This window comes from Cajanus cajan, chromosome 2 (assembly GCF_000230855.2).
Source record: "Cajanus cajan strain Asha chromosome 2, NIPB_CcT2T_4, whole genome shotgun sequence".
NCBI lineage: Eukaryota > Viridiplantae > Streptophyta > Magnoliopsida > Fabales > Fabaceae > Cajanus > Cajanus cajan.
In genome coordinates this window covers 24,516,104-24,532,102 of record NC_138518.1, presented here as the reverse complement: position 1 = coordinate 24,532,102, position 15,999 = coordinate 24,516,104, and the positions used below count along the sequence as shown (strand labels likewise).

Here is a 15,999-nt window from a genome sequence, read left to right as displayed (position 1 = left end):
CAAGGAAAGCAACTAAAACATGTGCTAGTCGGATTTCCTAGGGTGGGAGCTTGAAGTGACCTTAGTGGTATTCAAGCCACTCCAACAAGCACTACTTGAATTACCCTAAAAAATAATAGGTTTAAAGAGGCCAATTACAAACCAAAAATCAAAGAAACAAAGGCCAAGAACACAAGTGGCCTAAAAGAATTGGTGCAAAAGATAAAACAATTCAAGAAATTGAGTCTTCAAGTCTCCAACTTGTCACCCCTTCACAAGGAACACCCAAAAGTTATGCTTTCAATGTGTATGCACTCTTTTTTATGGTAGAACTCATTCCAAAGGTCTTGGAATCAAATTGGACAGCTCCTCCAATTAATTCACCGAAAGTGTATGTGATGAGTTTTAGGAGTTTTCCACACCTGGATCAAGAAGAAACCACCCAAGAGTACAAGAGTCCAAAGAAATAAAACTAAAAAATCACAATTAAAAAGGCTAAACTCAAGTGGAGCTAGATGTGACAAAACTTAAGAGTAGAAAGAAGACACAAAAACTAAAATTAAGGCACATTAAGAAAAGGCAAGCACTCAAAAGAATAGTTCTTAGAATGGCACTAGAATTCAGTAGCAAGTGTTTGATAAAATGTTGCACTTAACACATTAAATTTTAAAGTCTCATTCAGCCACTAAAACATAGTCCAAAGGTCCAAAGAATAACTCCAATTGCTAAGGTAGGAAAAATTGTCCAAAAGTCCACAAGTCTTGCAAAGGACCCCTTTTGTTTGCATTTTTGTTTTACTTGTTTTGGCACGGTTTTTTTTTTAATGATAATGTCCAGCCACTTTCTTTTTTTTTTAATATTAATATTCCTCCTTTGCTTGGGTTTTACACTCGTATTTGTTGATTTTGATTAGCAAAAATTTGGAGTATCCTTTTAGCAATTAGTGATGGCTTAATGAGTCAATAATTTGAGTTTCTTTAAGTTTTATGTGCAATAAAGTCCAACAGTAAATTAAGAAAATTTAATCACTTTCCAACCTCAAATTATCAAGAAAAACATGTTCATATTAAGTTCAAATAGAAAAGGAAAGCAAGATGGCCAAATTTAGCAATATGTGCAAAGATACAAATCACACATGAATGTTTAAATATCAACGAACATGCTAGGACTAATTAGCATGCATGATTGACTCTCTAAAGCACTCTAAGTCCCACGGCCATTTCAACAAACATATAGCATGCATATCATATTTTGATCATTAAAGTGTCTAGGCATGTGTATTTGGAATTTTCTTTCAAGAAGAGTTAGGGAGAATCATACTCTTATGACAAAACTTAATAGATTATAAAATAAAAACACATGATCATCATTTTTCTTATCATGCACAAAATTTTTCATCCACCCAAACTTAAACAAAAATGGATGGATCCTACAAAGAAACCTAGGCACCAAGATGATTCACAACAAAAAATTATGGCATGAATCAATGAACAAAACAAGACACATAGACCATGAGAATATAGCATGAATATGATCTATTTAGCACAACTTTAGTGACAAGCAAAAAGACTCATGACATGACCGAATTTTTTTTGTATTTTTAAGAAACCAAACTAGACTAGAAATTACCCTTGAAGAACCATTGGCTCTAGATACCACATGATGGAAGACCTCCTAGCATTGACGGAAGAAGGATGATCAATGAGAGGACTCCTAGACTCCATGGATCTTAGTTCTTCAAAGGCCTAGCCTTGGATGGTGGTGGTGACCAAAAATGGAGGAAGGATAGAAGGCCTAAATGACCAAGGGGACTAAGGAAAGAATATTAAGGCTCAAAGGCTCTTTTAATATCATAAATTCCAAAGTATTTACAAGGTTGCTAGCCTAGGGTATTTATAGAAGGGAGGATGCATTTAGGGTTACATTTGAGAGTGCTTGGCTGAAAAATGCAAGCCAAATGCACTTCAAATGAAACTTAAATTAACCCTAGATGCTACTTGGTGGCTAAGGATGGAATCTTTGGGTTTGGTTAAGCTACATCTAGGTGCATGATAAGACCATGCAACCTAGGTGCCCTCCACTTGGGCCTAAACCTTGCCAAGCCCAAAAATAAATCCAAGGCTACCAAAAAACACGTCTAGGCCTTATTTTCTCACCATAATAAAATACCCTAGCTATAAAATAAAATCCTATAATCTAAGGCACCCCATAATACAAGGGTAAAATTGAAAATACAAGTAAAAATAAATCTTATAACTAAGACACCCCAAAATACAAGGGTAAAATAGGAAATACAAGATAAATAAATCCTATGTCTAAGGTACCTAAAATACAAGGGTAAAATAGGAAATTAAAGACAAGGGTAAAATAGGAATAAATCCTATACTAATAAAAAATGTAGGAGCTAAGGCCCAAATGTAGGCTCACTCCTCTTATGGTTTTCAAAACTAACCCATTCCTCTTGCCTCCTTCAATATATCACCTCTTGGTCTTCTTGGCCTTAGTGTGATTCCATCAAGGTTTGAGAGGTTGATTTGAATGTGACAAATTTACCCTATGTGAGGTTTTGAGCCACTCTCTGTTCTTTCTTGTGTGTTTTGCCTCTTGATTGCTAGCACAATCTCCTTGGCTTGACTTTGTTTGATATTTCTTGGTTCACATGCATGTTTGGAAAGGATTAAAGCATTTTGATTCTGATAAGCCTCTAGCCAAATAAGCTTACCTGGAATTAACTCCTCTGATAACCCCTGCTGAGCCTGTTTCCCTTTCTTTGTTTGAAGCTCATTACAATCCTTAAGTGAAAAACCATGATTACCTTAACTTAGGGAGTTTTAGAGCTTTGGAATTTTTTTGAGAATAAGTTCTTGAATAAGTGTGGGGATGTGTGTATGTTTCATTAGATGATGTATATTGGCTAGTTGGTTCCTTATGCTGTACATTTTACTTCTCTGCATTTGTTATCTCAGTATCTTATCATATATTAGTTTTCGTGTTGTATTGTTCACACTATCTTTCCTTTCTAAAAAAATCAAAAAAAAATGAAAAAGAAGTTGTTTGAGGCAAGAGAAAGAGGATTAATTGTAGAGGTTATTAGAGGTATCTAGGTTTGCTTCTTATTCTTATTCTTGACTTATTCCCCATTGCTCCTCTAGTTCCTCTGGTTTGTAGTTACTTATCCCATATATTATCCTCTACCTTGTCTTTGGCCTCATTACAACCCTAAAAAGACCTTTTGATCCTTATGTGCTTGTGTATTGGGTGTTGATTTTAGAGCCTTGCCAAGTCTATCTGTTGCTTGTTTTTCATGAGTTCTTTGAGAGTATACAGCAGCCTAGACACTTGAGAGATACAGTGATACAGTGCATATCTTGTGAGGTTCTGTTGCTTTTGATTCACCTCTTAAACTGACTGATTTTCTTGCCATGTTTTGAAATACTTGAAGATAGACGTGAAACACATAGAAGGGGGTTGAATATGTGTGTGTTAGTACGAAGGAATTATATAATCATTTTCACAAGAGTAATGTTCTTCATCCAATACACTTTTAAATACCAGACTGTTATACAAATTTTGCTTAACACAAGGATACTGCATCTGAAAGATTTATCGTCCGTTTAGGAAAATGGTATAGATAACAATAATGATTGCATTTTCCTTTTCAAGATAGTTTCATATAGGGATGAGCAGTAGATAAGACTTTTCAGTGTAACATATTTGTTAAACAAACTTTGCGTCTTCGTCTGAAAATTGGTTTTAATAAAGAATAGACATTAGACGAAGCTTTCAACATGGTTTGTCGATTAAGAAGAGTTTGCATCTGAAATATAAATAAGACAGTGCAATCATTTTTATACTGGTTCTCTCAACTGAGCTACGTCCAGTCTCCTTCAACTGAAGGGTTCCACTAGATATCAGAATGAAGAGCATTTGAGTATTATCGTCCACTCCTAGACTTGAGTATTCTCGACCACTCCTGGACCGTCGACTTCACCCATCAACGCTAGTATTCTTAAACCACTTCTGGTTCCCCAAGTATTCTCGACCACTCCTGGCCCGTCGACTTCATTCATCAATGCTAGTATTCTTAAACCACTTCTGGTTCACCAAGTATTCTCGACCACTCCTGGCCCGCCAGCTTCACTCACCAATGCTAGTATATTCTTATCAGTCACTTTTGGCTAGCAGTGAGTATTCTTTAACAAGCCGCTCCAGGCTTTCCAAGTATTTTTTTCCTAGCCTCTTCAGGCTTTACATATGATAGAAGTACAGTCAGGTTTGAGTGTTTGGGTTACTCTCACAAAGAGGATACATATATGATCTACACTTTCTAAGGTTTCACTTCCTTAGTCCTAAAGAGATTCTAAGTGTGTGGGTTACTCTTTAAAAAGAGGATAAATAAGGTTACTACACTCACTAAGGTTTCCTTCCTAAAATACACTTGGGACACCTTAGACTACAGAGACAAATACAATGATACATTGTAGATTTAACTATGAAGAATCGATCTCTGATTTCTCTATTTTTCTTTTGGGCTTGATATTACTTTTGATACTTAATGTTGAGAGCTCAGGGCAATGCCTATGGTTATTCTTTCGTTGCTTCTTTACCTACGTCTTCTGGTTTGATGTTATTACATACTTATAGGCCTGTAAAATTTGCTTGTTGCATATGTCCGTTGAAGCTAATATAGTCGTTCATGACTAGTTTGATCCTTTCATTTAATGCATTTGGTCTTGTATTAAATATTGCTACCTATTTTTAGACATTGTGTGTATTCTTCTCTATCTTGTTGCCAGCAATGTTTGACTTTATCTGAGACCTAGGAATTATTTGTCTTTTTCTGGTCATGCAGCAATATAGCCATTGTCCTTTTTCTAAAAAAAGTAATGCATTTTTTCTAACACATGTATGCTCTGCTTTTGCGTGCTTCTCTTCTTCTTTATTCCTTTAGATCATGCGTTCTACGTTGAAAGCTTTTGTGTAGTCATAGATGATGTCTTGGCTTGTTTCTCGAGACATAATTCTTTAATTGCTTGCTTGGCAAACTCCATCTTCATCTGTTGGTTTTGTGCACTTCAATCTTGACTTTTGTCTCAGCGTCTGAGTTTAATGTTTTTGATTTTTCTTTGATCTGGTCAACAGTGTGAGAAGACAATAATTATTTCTGTCTAGAGTGTCTCTTAGTCTGTGTTGTCCTTTGTCTGATGCATGGTTGACTTTCTTCTTATCTTTGTCTCACGCTTGGTTCATTTCTTCACGTTGTTCTTGACATACATCCATCTTGCCTCTTCTGATGTTCGACATCGCTTTCCTTATTCCAGGTTTGATCTCGCTTTGGCTTTTCTTCTAATACTTCAATGCCTCTTTCTGGTAGTAGTCCTCATCTAATGTTTGTTGAGTGTTCTTCCATCCGTGAGCAGACCTCGTTTTGATGTTTTACTAACCATCATCTGATTCTCTTGTTTAGTTTGCACAGGCTTCATGGATTTTTACATTTAATACATCTGATCTTACATTAAATGTTTTCTTGCTGAATCTGCGTTTCACGAATTCTTTTTGTACTGTTTGTTTGCTTCTATATCTGGCATTAATCATGACCTAGATATCTCTGTACTTTCCTAGTATTGTAGCTACAGAGGCGTTGTCCTTTGCTAACTGGTAGGTGTACTTGCTCTGACACACGCAATTTTGATTTGTGGATAGGCATTCGTCCATTTTTCTTTTCTTCTCCTATTTTGATGTGTTCTTCTAAGAGTACGGATGCTAGGTAGTTTGTCTCGTTGTGTCTTCAGACGCAATCCAACCTTCTTGGTTTTCATCTGTGCATTTGAGTCTCTGTCTGGTCAGGTAGTCACCATCCATGATCTTGTATTATCTGAGGCTTCATTATTCTTGTGCTGGGCTTGATTTCGTTGGATCTCCTCATCTGACGTCTTGTTAGCTTTTGCCCTTCATCTTGGTTGTTTGTGTCCTGTTCTTTATTTCTTTTGTGGGTGTCTTTGTCTGATGTATTCCCTTCATTTAATCATCCTTTATCCATTGCTTAACTCATATCTCTTGGTTCTGGTGTAGACGGTAATACATGTATATTCTTTATTCTTCAGTTTGCCTGTAGTCATGTCTTTATCTGAAACACTAACACACTTGTTAGAAATAACAATACGCATTATATTTGTCTCAGTCAAAACCTTGCTAGGAATTGCTTTCGTCTTCGTCTAACTTAACAATACTTGGATGATGTCCATAGGTATTTGGTTTCTTTGACTCTTTGTGTGTTGGATGTTGCCTATTCCTTTCTTTTCCCAAGATTCATTGAGGAGTATGTAATTTTGTTTGTTTGTGTGTTGCTATCTTTGTTTCTATTTTTCTCCTTTGTGTCACTCTCTTTGTTGTCCTGGATTTGTTCATTGCTCTGCTTCATGATTTTGCCCAGGAGTGCAAAAAGCTAAGTATGGGGGAATTTGACGAGTCATTAGTTTCCCTTATTTATTTATCTTTTTGTACTTATTTTAATTGTTGATTTGAGTTTAATTTCTTATTGGTTGCACAGTTTTACTGTTTGGGCTTCATTGGGCCAGTAATTCAAAATTTAATTAATTCCAACTCACTTGGTCTAATTTTTGTCCATTAATTATTTTCAGGTTAATTGTGAAGCATTTTTGGGCTTGGATATTTTGGACTTCAAGAGACAAAGTGTCATGTGATGGAATAACACTAAGGCCAAGAAGTCCAAGAGGTGATGTATTGAAGGAAGCAAAAGGAATAGGATAGTGTTGAAAAATCATAGGAGGAGTGAGGCCACTTTTGGACCTTAGCTCCTAACTTTTTATTAGCATAGCATTTATTTTTATTCCTATTTTTCCCTTGTGTTTGATTTTCCATTTTTTACCTTGTACTTTGGGGTATTTTAGTCTTAGAATTTATTTTCCTTGTATTTTCAATTTTACCCTTGTATTTTGGGGTATCTTAGTCATAGGATTTATTTTCTTTTGTATTTCCCATTTTACCCTATTATGAGGTGCTTTAGATCATAGGATTTTATTTTTGGGATAAGGTATTTGATTAGGGTGGGAACAAAAACCTAGACATATTTTTGTGGCTATTGGACCTATTTTTGGTGTTAGAAAGGCTTAGACCCAAGTGGAGGGCAAAGGTTGCATGGTCTTATCATACACCTAGAAGTAGCCTAGCTAAATCCAAAGATTCCATCCTTGGCCACCAAGTTGCATCTAGGGTTAATTTGGATTTCATTTGGTGTGCATTTGGCTTGTGAATTTCGGCCATGCACTCTCCAAATGCAACCCTAGATGCCTCCCACTCCTATAAATACCCTAGGCTATGCATCATGTAAATACTTTGGAAATTGAATATAAAGATAGCATTTTTGCCTTTATATCATTGATGAGCCGTAATTTAGTGCTTCAATTCATATCATTATGGCATTGATTACTTCTCACATTTAGGGTTAATTTCGTGGTTTTATCATGTTTGCTAATTGTCATTTGAATTATGGGCTTAATTGCAAAACTAATCAAATTTCTGTTTCTGGACAGTTTGACCTTTGCTCGGTGTTTTGGCCATATCTGGAGCTACAGGACTCCGAATTGAGAAATCTTAGTGGAGTTGGAAAGATAAGAGAAAAATCTACAAATGTCTCACTAATGTGCATCTCCTAATTCGAAGCCTAAGATGGTCAAAATGGAGCCCGAAAATGACCCACGGAATCTGGAAACGTTTTGGGCCTTGTTTTGCAATGTTCAAATCAGTTTGGGCCCAATTTGACCCAAGCCTTCTAGAAGGGCAAAAGGGTAATTTAAGAAACCTTAAAAGAGAGCAGAAGACAGGGGCTAGAGGCACACTCACGGGACTTGCTCCCACTTCGACCTTCTCTTCCGTTTTTAGTTTTTCTTAGGTTTAGTTTAGGGTTTCTTCTTCTTGCTTGTTCTTCTTTCTTTTTCCTTCATTTTCTACACTTCTTGGGACTCCTATGATGCGAATTTCTCCATGGATTAGGAATGTAATCTTTAATTTCAGTTGTTATTCACTTTCCCCTCTTTTAATTTAGAATTTCAAGTTCAATTTGTCTTTAGTTTCATGCTTCTTGCTTTGGTTGAAATTTATTGCGATTCTAGCTTCTCATTCATGCCTTGTGGTTGTTGCTACTGTTATTTTGCTGCTGCACACGAATTTAATTTCAATTTTATGGCTTTAATGTTGATTAGCTTAGGGTTTAATTTACTAGCTAGTGCTATGAGTAGCTAAGTAGCTTTGGTTGGATTTCTTAATGTGGATAGCAACGTCTCTTTGAGGTTAATGGTATTGTAATATTGTTTTTTTGAATTATGTTCCATAATCTCTAATTAAGTTCTTAATGAATGGTTCTTATATTTTCGCTTAGTTAATTGACGAACCATTATTAATTTCACAAGTCATATAATTGGGTTTTCGCTTAGTTAACGAGATTATGTGAATTGTGATGAGATTTATAAATAGAGAATTGAAGTGGGTTGTGTAAGTGCTTAACTGCAACTTACTTTGTTTAATTCTTAATTAATCTTCGCTTAGTTGGTTAATTAGGAGCTCGAATGTGATTTAACTCAGTAACTTGCATGTTTAGATTAATTGAGGATAAGAGGTCAAGCTATCTAGTTAAGGAATCCAACTGTTTGGTTTATTGTTTGTTACCGTTTGGTTACCATTTATTTGTTTCTTTTTCAATCAAAATCCCCCCCTCTATTTTAATTTCTGTTGCTTGAATCCTATGGCTTAAATGCATTATTCCTTGAGAGAACGACCTAGGTTAACCCCTAGCTGCACTTAATTGTGTTTATTTTTGGTTGAGTTGCGACGGCTCATCAATCATCCTTAGTCACCCTTGGCTATATCCGGCCACCACCCATCCTATCTCCCCTTTGAGAGCAAAACCCTAGAAGTGGCCTTCATCCACCTTGAAGTGAGCCAAACCCTAGAGTGCCCTCTCAAACTTTTCATCAAACACTTCACCCACACTCTCCATTTTCGTCCATTCCACCTTATTCCTTCTCTAAATCACGCATCACCCTTGAAGGACTTGATCCTTGGAGTAGGTGTCCTCTCCCTTGCTCATCATCTCAAATTCATGCAAGCTAGGATGCCATCAAGTGGTATCAGAGCCTTGGTTCTTCAAGGGTAACAATCTCTTTATCTCAAAAAATATTCGGTCATGTCATGTCTTCCTTACATGTCTCCTAAGTGTGCCTAAATGAATCATCATCATTGCCATATTTTGATGATCCATAAATTTTTTCTCATGTGTTGATTCATACCATATGTTCTTTGTGAATCATCTTGGCATTTTAGGCTTTCTTATTTAGGTTCTTGCCTTTTTCTGTAAATTTTTTAGTTGCTGGAAATTTTGGGTTGCATGATATACCTTAATGTTTTTATTTTTTTTAATCCATCCGATTTTGTCATAAGCTTGTCTCTTTGAACTACCTTGAAGAAAAATTCCAAGTGTTTATGCTTAACCATTGAAATGAGAAAAATATGACATGCATGCCATATGTTTGATCGATTGGTCGTGACTTATATGTGCTTTAGAGAAGTCAACCATGCATGCTAATTAGTTCAAGCATGTTCGATGTTACTAAAATATAATGTGTGATTATGTCCCTTACACATTCTTGCTTTAAAATTTTCAGCCATTCTTGACTATTTTCTAGTGCACTTACATGCCTATATGTTGTTTGATGATTTGAGTGTGAACATATGACTTTGATGTGCCTAATTTTCTACTGTACTTTTGCACACTAAAACTTTAAGAAAACACTCAAATCTTGTCTCATTGAGCTATTGTAAGTTACTAAAAGAATACTCCAAAAGTTGCTAACAAAACCAACAAACACAAGTGTAAAACCCAAGCAAAAGAATAGTATAAAATTCAAAAAAAAAAAAAAAGTGGCTGGACTTGGGACATTAAAACTGAGACTTGGACAAGCCCAAAAAGGACAAAGAAGCAAAAACAAGAAGAAAAAAAAAAGGGACCCCTTTGCTAGACTTGTGGAGTTTTGGACCAATTTTCATACCTTGGAACTTGGAGTAAATTTTTGGACCATTGGACAATGCTTAATGGCCGAATGAGACAATAAATCAAACATGTTAAGTGCATCATTTTTCTTTTAAGCCTACTTGCTAAATTCTATTATAGTGCCAATCTAGGAATTATTCTCTTGTGTGCTTACCTTTCTTTAATGTGCCTTAATTTTAGTTTTAGAGTCTTTCTTCTATTCTTAAGTTTGTCTCATCAATCTCCACTTTAGTTTAGCCTTTTTAATTGTGCCTTTTTAGTTTTTATTCCTTGGCCTCTAGTACCCTTGGTTTGGTTATTCTTGGCTTAGGTGAGGAAAGCTTCTAAACACCACACACTCTCTTGGTGGATTGAGTGGAGGGGCTGTCCGAATTGGTGTCCAAGGTGCTTTGGAGGATCAAAAACCATTAAGAGAGCAAACACCAAGGAGAGGACTAACTTGGGTGTTCATTGTGAAGGGAAGCAAGTTGGAGACTTGAAGACTTGATTTTTTTTCTAATTGTTTTTCTCTTGTGCAATTTTGGCCCTTTGTATTTTTGGCCTTTGTTTTCATTGATTTTGGTTTGCAATTGGCCACTTTAAAGCAAGTAGTTTCTAGGGTAATTCGAGTAGTGTTTGTGGGAGTGGCTTGAATACCACCAAGGTCACTTCAAGCTCCCATCCATCCGACTAGCACATGCTTTAGTTGCTTTCTTTGCATGCTTTAGTGCTTTGGTAGTATAATTGTTTAGGTCTTTTACTTCAATTGTGTTCGTTTTAGAAGGCTTCAATTTGCCTACTAGGGGGTCGTGCACACAAACACCTAACTTTAGTACAAAAATTGTTTTGTAAGAAAAGTGTGAAAGGGCTTAGTGATTCCTACTTGATAAGGCTTGGTTTTTAAGCGATTCCTTGTAGTCCACCTCCCTTTGATAGTTCAATTTGTACACTTAGGCCTTTTTATACCAATCTTACACCTTTGAAAACCTTTTGTGAAAACCTTTTTATCACTCATTCTTTGTGAAAACCTTTTTTTTTCAACCTTTTGAAAACAACTTTGTAAAAACATTTTTGATCAAAGATGAGTGATCATTCTAGTGTACATGGTCATAACTCTTGTAGTACTAGGTCTAGTGTTAGAGATGAGATTAGAGAGTTAAAAGAGTACATAAGAAAAAAAGAAGAGGAACACATAAAAAGAGAGGAAGAAATTATAAAAAGGGAAAAATAAAATGCTAGGAATAAGGAGGAAATAAAACAATTACTTGCAAAATTAGTTGAGGGGAGAGAAACTAGTGGATCCAAACCTAGGATTGTTCCAACTAGATCACTTAGAAGAAAAGAAAAAGAAAAGAAAATATAAAAGAAAGAAAAAATAAAGAAAAGTATAGAAAAAGTTCAAGAGTGGTTAAAAAATGAAAAACAACAACCAACACTCTTAGAGAAGAGTAAGGAGGATAATGTTTCTTCCAAAGGGCTTATGCTTGAAGAGAGTCACTTTCCCATTGAAAATGATTTAAAAAAGACTCTTTTCATTCATCAAGACCTTAACACTTTCTCTCATGTTGCCACTAGTCATGAAGTGGAGATTCAAAAACAAATCCTTTTTAAAGAAAAAGAATCTCAACTTCAAGATTTAGTGAAGAAGAAGTGGACTTCACTTAGTCCGACTTCTTATGCTACTTCCTTGGTGGTGCCCAAGGAAGATAAGCCTTCTTTCTTTAAGACTCTTTCTACTTTAATTTTCCTCATAAAGCACCCAACTTTTGATTTGTATGATTTGTTGGATACATCTCATGGTGTCCTATTTTCTATTTTTGATCTTGAGGGAAGTTCAAACTTATTTGAACTTAACTTGGTTACTTCCCTACAAGACAAACTTAGATTATATGAGTTTTCTAGACTCCTCTTAACACCTTTTTCTCATATGTATCTAACAAATAATGCAATACAAATTTGTTTAGGTAATTGTCTAGTTAAGTTTTCTTTATTTTCTAGTACATACCTAGGTTACTACATTGGGTACCTCCAACAAGATATTTTAGTTTTTAGGACTAATGCACTAGTGTGCTATAGTTTTAGTCTTTTTACCTTTTTAGGTTTCGGTTATACATCTAGACTTCACCATGGGGAGGATCCTATCTTTCGCATTCGAGAGTCTAGTCCTTTTAATTTAGACAATATTTTTAGCATTTTTAGTAGAACTCCTCTTAGGATACACTTTCCATTTCTATCATATACTATTACCTCTAAGGCTTATTTTTTATGTTTTTGTTAGTCATGATGCCCACCATGAGGAACCTCTTGATTTGAGGTCAAATCCTTTTCAAGAGGGAGGGAATGATGGAATAACACTAAGGCCAAGAAGTCCAAGAGGTGATGTATTGAAGGAAGCAAAAGGAATGGGATAGTGTTGAAAAACCATAAGAGGAGTGAGGCCACTTTTGGACCTTAGCTCCTAATTTTTTAGTAGCATAGCATTTATTTTTATTCCTATTTTTCCCTTGTCTTTGATTTTCTATTTTTTACCTTGTACTTTGGGGTATTTTAGTCTTAGAATTTATTTTACTTGTATTTCCAATTTTACCCTTGTATTTTGGGTATCTTATTCATAGGATTTATTTTCTTTTTTATTTCCCATTTTACCCTTGTATTATGGGGTGCTTTAGATCATAGGATTTTATTTTTAGGCTAAGGTATTTGATTAGGGTGGGAACAAAAACCTAGACGTATTTTTGTGGCTATTGGACCTATTTTTGGTGTTAGAAAGGCTTAGGCCCAAGTGGAGAGCAAAGGTTGCATGGTCTTATCATGCACCTAGAAGTAGCCTAGCTAAACCCAAAGATTCCATCCTTGGCCACCAAGTTGCATCTAGGGTTAATTTGGATTTCATTTGGTGTGCATTTGGCTTGTGAATTTCGGCCATGCACTCTCCAAATGCAACCCTAGATGCCTCCCACTCCTATAAATACCCTAGGCTATGCATCATGTAAATACTTTGGAAATTGAATATAAAGAGAGCATTTTTACCTTTATATCATCCTTAGTCACCCTTGGCTAAATCCGGCCACCACCCATCATATCTCCACCTTGAGAGCAAAACCCTAGAAGTGGCCTTCATCCACCTTGAAGTGAGCTAAACCCTAGAGTTCCCTCTCAAACCTTTCATCAAACACTTCACCCACACTTTCCATTTTCGTCCATTCCACCTTTTTCATTCTCTAAATCACGCATCACCCTTGAAGGACTTGATCCTTGGAGTAGGCGTCCTCTCCCTTGCTCATCATCTCAAGTTCATGCAGGCTAGGATGTCACATCAGCACCACATCAGCACCCTTTTTTAGATACCTATTTTTGTATTATCTATTTTTGTAATTTCGAGCCAAACACATGGGATTGGGCCCATTTGTGTTTTTAGGTCTGAGATATCTAGGTTAGGACTGACCATGCAGCCACCAATCTGAATACCCTGATGTGACTACATTTGAGTGCTTCTTCTTCTTCTTCCTTTAGGTTTTCTCTGTTTTTGGCTTCTTCCTTTTCACATTTTTCTTCTTTGCTTGTATTTGAGATTGCATTTTACATTTGAATGAAGACAAACTCTTCATTTCCTTCTCTTTTACTTTGTTGTTTCTGCATTTCTGTTTTAATGGAAGGCTAAAACCCTTGGGGTTGGCTCCTTGAGCGGATTGAAATCTCTATTTAAGGTTTTATTCGTATACGCGTCTTTGTTCTGTTTTCTTCTTCTTCATTGGATTTCTATATTAATACGTTTTCAACATTTGTTCATGCTTAATGAATCTTGGTTGCTTGCATTTAATGCCACAGTTTGCTTAATCTTGTAGAGAAGTTTAATGTTGTATACGTTTGCTTAATTCGTGTAGGGAAATCTTGAGTTAATCTTCACTTAGTTGGTTAACTCGAATGGAACAAGGATTGAGTTGACAGAGAAATTTCTTGTGAACCAGGGATAAGAGAGTTACAATCTTAACAAGGAGTCAATCCTACTTTGCGTTTTAAAGTTTGATAAATCTAAATCAACCCCCCCCATTACGTGTTTGTGTTTGAACATTTGACATAAAAGATTGGTCCTTAGGAGACGACCTAGGAAAGCCTCCTAGCACTACATTTACTTGTTTTTATTTGACTGGGTATGGCCTCAATCAGTCGTCATCTTCCTCGTCCTCACCATCGGTGCCGTCTCCACTCCTCTCTACAACATCGCCATTGGCCTCCTCTTCAGCCTCCCCATGCTCGTCCAGCCCATGAAGTCCGTTGCCATCTCCGCCTCCCCGCCCCTCACCATCCCCCAAATCTCCACTGCAGGCCTCTTCATCACTGTCATCCTCCTCCTCCTCGACGCCATCAGCCTCACCGCTACCTCCCCCCTCCCCGTCGTTCACGGCGTTCAACTCTCCCAGGGCCTCTCCTTCGCCTTCTTCGCCGTCAACTACATCCGCTACAACCAAAACCTCACCACCTCCGAATTCGGCCCTCCCCGCCCCTGACTCGCCCTCAACGGCCTCGCTGTCGCACTCACCGCCGCCATCTTCCTCGTCCTCACCATTAGCGTCGGCAACCACCCCCCACCCTCACCACCACAAGAAAACTAAAATAGCAACCCCCTCTGAAATTCTATATTTTTACACAGGGACTAATCTATAAAATAAAAAAATAAATATTTCCAAGTTACCGGTTACAAATCTAAACCGTTGATTATTATAATATTAAATTTAATAATAAAAAATAATGATTTTTTGTTTTCAATTAATATACACATACATGACATATTAGTTTCATGGACATAGTTATTGGAAACGTGAGTTAATCTGTCTGTAACAAATTAACACATAATGTATCTTTATACCAATATATACTTCTATTCTGTACAACATAAGCACATGGAATTTATAATTAGTTATTGAAATATCATGTATTTCTAACTCAAATTTGTTGTATGACGATATGTTATTTGATCATACAACACTAAAATTATCTATAATTAGACATTGTTATAAATTGTATTAACGTAATATAAATTTTACTTTTCTTTTTAGCATTCAACAAGCGTGAAAACATTTTTTTATTGTTTTTATATCACTAAGATTTATGATAATAAAAAAAAAAATCCTTGCAACATTAGTATATTTTTCTTATTTTCTTTCTACTCACACTTTCAAAAAAAAAAGTGAGTTAAAAGTCTAATTCAACTTTACAAAATTAGTTTTTAAGATAAGGATTATTCCTCACTTATATATTATTTAATTCTAGTCGATATGTGACTATATATTTAATTATTTACAAAATTAGTTTTCACGTCCATACTATTAGGTTATTATTGAGTTTGATACATGAATAAATGAGAAGTAAACTTTTTTAATAATTTAAGATAGACAAAACTTAAAAAAAAAAAAATTATATTGCATCCCTTCATGCCCAACACTTATGGGTTTGATACACGTATAAATGATGGATGACCATTTTTGGAATGAAACTATATATAGCTTTGATACGATCTTAGAATGTATAACCATTTTTAAAATAAATCTAGATAATTTTAATACCATTTTATATTCTTAAATAAATTACAAATTTAGCTTTTAAACTCTATTTTATTTCGAGTTTAACTTAAAGACCTTAAATATTAAAAACTTAGTTCAATCTATTAAAAATGGACTTCATATGTTATACCCACAGTAAGACAGTAAACATAATTATATATAAAAAAGAAAAAAAATTTAAAAATCACTGCCAAAGTTTATTAAAGAAAAACTTAAAGAGAATCTTTTTAAAATAGACTAAATTACACTTTTGGTCTTTCTATTTTATTAATCTGTAATTTTTTATATTTTTATTTAAAAATAAAGACATTTAATTTTCCTATTTTTAAAAATATGAAATTTTAGTCTTGTTATAATTTGATATTCATTGATTATCAAATTTTAATATTGTTCAATCGCTTGATACGACTTAAA

At 35.4% G+C, this 15,999-nt stretch overlaps 1 long non-coding RNA gene across 1 annotated transcript; it reads left to right on the top strand.

Annotated features, from left to right (window-relative positions):
* The first annotated feature begins 7,212 nt into the window (after positions 1-7,212).
* On the top strand, positions 7,213-12,657 carry LOC145954209 (uncharacterized). The gene is made up of 2 exons (XR_014431376.1): positions 7,213-9,147; positions 10,356-12,657. It is a non-coding gene; the product is annotated as an uncharacterized LOC145954209 (long non-coding RNA).
* The last annotated feature ends 3,342 nt before the right edge of the window (positions 12,658-15,999 follow it).